Source organism: Elephantulus edwardii, unplaced genomic scaffold, assembly GCF_000299155.1.
Source record: "Elephantulus edwardii isolate Elephantulus edwardi_28Jun2011 unplaced genomic scaffold, EleEdw1.0 scaffold00987, whole genome shotgun sequence".
Classification (NCBI taxonomy): Eukaryota; Metazoa; Chordata; class Mammalia; order Macroscelidea; family Macroscelididae; genus Elephantulus; species Elephantulus edwardii.
The window spans coordinates 1-3,605 of record NW_006400737.1 but is presented as its reverse complement, the minus strand read 5'-3'; the positions used below and the strand labels follow the sequence as shown (position 1 = coordinate 3,605).

The 3,605-nt window shown below is 45.7% G+C and overlaps 1 pseudogene; it reads left to right on the top strand.

Moving 5' to 3' along the window:
- The first annotated feature begins 588 nt into the window (after nucleotides 1–588).
- LOC102851562 lies at nucleotides 589–3,041 on the top strand (annotated as a pseudogene).
- The last annotated feature ends 564 nt before the right edge of the window (nucleotides 3,042–3,605 follow it).

The window sequence follows — 3,605 nt, the reverse complement described above, 5'->3', positions numbered from 1 at the left end:
TTCTTATAAAAGGTATCTGCAGTGAATAAATCATTGGTTGTATATATAATTCTCTCATTGTACTCATGTGTAAATTCAAATTGAAGTTAAAGATAATGAAAATAAATCCACAAAATAAAAATTTGCACTTATCCTACATGAATTAAAAAAATCATCTCAAGAACAGATTTGAAGCATTGAACATTAATGAACAAAAGTCCAGATGAGTTGTGAGATGATATCAAGAATATCATCCATGAAGAAAACAAATGCCATTTTGACAAAGACAGAAGGGAATGAGGAGTTTAACTGAACATTTTAAAGCCAGCTTGTGAATACAAAGCAAAGCATTATAATGAAATATGCAAAGAGCTGGAGTCGCAAAGGAAAAAGAGAACTACTACTTCAGCATTCTCAAGGTAAAGGAACTGAACTAAAGAACAAATTCAAATGCCGAATTTAAATGCGTAAAGATGCTATGGACAGGAAAGTGATACAAGACTGAGGTGGCTGGCATGGATCGAATCTCGGAGTGTAATTGTTGAAAGGAGTGGAAACAGGGAGAGATATCCAAAGTACCCACTTTTACCTCGGACTGAGTGACAATAGGCAAGAAGGGAAAAGTCGGGAAGAGCCGGCTGGACAAGTTCTATCACTTGGCAAAGGAGACAGGTTACCGCTCCCACTCTGCTTTCAAGCTGATCCAGCTCAATGGCAGCTTCCAGTTCCTGTAGAAAATTGAGACCTGCTGGACCTGTGTGCCACCCCGGGGGGATGGTTGCAAGTGGCTGCCACATTTATGCTTGTGTCCAGTCTCATTGTGGGAGTGGACCTAGTTCCCATTAAGCCTCTTCCCAAAGTGGTGACACTGCAGGAGGACATCACGACAGACCGATGCCAACAGGCCTTGAGGAAAGAACTGGAAACCTGGAAAGCTGATGTTGTGCTCAATGATGGGGCACCCAACGTTAGAGCTAGTTGGGTCCACGATGCCTACTCAGAAGCCCATTTGACACTGATGGCTCTGTGTTTGGCCTGTGATTTTCATGAAGGTTTTCTACTCACATGACTATCTCTGTGTCCAGGCCACCAAGCCCCAAGCCTCGCATCATGAATCTGCTGAGATCTTTGTAGTCTGCCAGGGATTCCTGGAGCCTCACAAGGTTGTCAGTAAATTCTTTGACCCCAAATTTGCCTTCAAGGAGATTGTGGTTCAAGCCAAGATTGTTACTGAGTTGGTGATTAAAAGCTGAGGACTACGCTGAGAGAGACCTCACTCTCTGTCACTGGCTTTCCGTCACTTATTTCCTGCGAGTTGCAAACTCAGTTGACTTCCTTTCCAAAGCCAGTGAGATCACACTAGATGGTGAGGAGTTGGCACAGCACCCAGCCACCACTGAGGATATCCGGGCATGCTGTCAGGTTATCAAAGTGTTGGGGCGAAAGGAGCTCAGGTCCCTGCTGAACCGGAGAACAAAGCTTCAGTGACATGTGGCCAAGAAGCTGAAAGAGCAAGCAAAGGCATTGGACAGCAACCTCAGCTCTGGAGAGGAGGAAGAGGATGATGAGGAAGAGTCAACAACTGGCACCATGAGGCAGCCCTCCAAAGATGAGGAAGAGGAGGAGGAGCAGGAACAGGTGAGTCAGACTTTGGCAGAAATGAAGACACAGGAGGTGGCAGAGGTGAAAAGGAAAAAAAAAAAAGAAGCTACTCTGTGAGCAGAGAAAGCAGAGAGAACATGTGGACCTGAAGATGGATCTATCTACCTGGGGTTTCCATTGCGGATGAGGGAGAGACTGGCATGTTCTGCCTTCGCAACATGGTCGCCGGTTATTAGCAGAAGTCACACAAGGGGATATGAGCACTGCAGACACTTTTCTTTCGGAACTGTCAACAGATGACATCTATGTATCAGATGCTGAGGATAAAGAGGATTCATCTTTGGATAGTGACCTGGATCAAGAAGAGCTGGCCAGAGGTGAAGGCCGTCAAGGTCTAAAGGACCAAAAGCGTGTGCAGTTTGTTGAAGCAGATGATGATAATGAGGAAGAGGAAGTGAATCCACTGCTGGTCCCTCTAGAGGAAAAATCAGTTCTGCAGAAAGAGCAAGTCACCTTGTGGTTCTCAAAGGAGGGCTTCGATGGGATTGAGGATGATGCTGATGAAGCCCTGGAGATCAGTCAGGCCCAGTCATTGTATGAGAGTCATCGAAAGGGACAAGAACAGCAGCCACAGCCACAAGCACAGAAGCCTTCAAGTTTGAAGACTGAGAAAGTGTCTCCCCAGTGCCACGATGAGTCTCCTAAGGAGACAGAAGCTTCTTCAAGGATAGACTGTCTCCCGAGGGGTACAAGGCCACCGCTACCCCTGGACAAGAAGATGACAGCTTAGAGAGTGACAGCAGTAGCAGTGAGGATGAAGAAAGCGAACCATGCCGAGGGAAGAAGCGGAGCAGGGGAGCCAAGTCAGATGATGATGGTTTTGAAGTCATGCCTATTGATGACCCACTCAGACACAGGATACTGGACCCTGAAGGCCTTGCTTCAGGTGCCATTATTGCTTCTTCCAAAAAGGCCAAGAGAGACCTCATAGGCAACTCCTTCAGTCGATACACATTTAATGAGGAAGAGGGAGAGCTTCCAGAATGGTTTGTGCAGAACGAAAAGCAGCACAGAATAAAATAGCTGTCTATTGACAAGAAGGAAGTGGAACATTACCGAAAACGCTGGCGGGAAATCAATGTACGCCCCATCAAGAAAGTGGCTAAGGTGAAGGCCAGAAAGAAAAGCAGGATGCTGAAGAAACGGGAGCAAACCAAGAAGAAAGCAGAAGCTGTGGTGAACACAGTGGACATCTCCGAACGGGAGAAGGTCACACAGCTTCGAAGTCTCTACAAGAAGGCTGGGCTTGGCAAGGAGAAACACCAGGTCACCTATGTTGTAGCCGAAAAGGGCATTGGCCAACTGGAGTAAGAGGGCATTTCAAGGTGGTGGACTCAAGGATGAAGAAGGATCAGAGTCCAGCAACGGAGGAGCAGAATTAAAAACATAAGCGAAAGTGAGGAGAGAGCCATCTAGAAGAGTTTCTAGCTCTGGTCATGGCAAGCTCAGTCCTGCTCATGCTTCACTTGTCTGAAGGCAATCAGTGGGGGGTACTTTTGCCTCCCATTAAAACAATGAGAAAGACTTCAGGATGCTGTTTATCCCCAGTCCTTCCATGAAAACAGAGCACTCGATGGGATGGCCTTTGTAAGCTATTACTGGGCAAGTGGACCCCTCAAGTTTTCCTCTATAAAAGGTTACATTCTGCGTATTAAGGGGGGGGGGGAAAGATGCTATGGACAAAATATTGAATGATCCAGGAAGCAACAAAAGAAGATGGACAGAATACACAGAGTACCAAAAAGAATTGGCTCACACAGAACCATTTTAGGAAGAAGAATATGATTAAGAACCAATGACGATAAAGTAGGAAGGTCAAGCTGGTTCTGAAAGAATTGGCAAAAAATAATGCTTCTATAGATGGAATACCAATTGGCACATTTCAACAAACAGATTTAGGCCTGTATGTGTTCACGAGATTGTGCCAAGACCTGCTCTATCTATCTATCTATTGTGTGATTGAT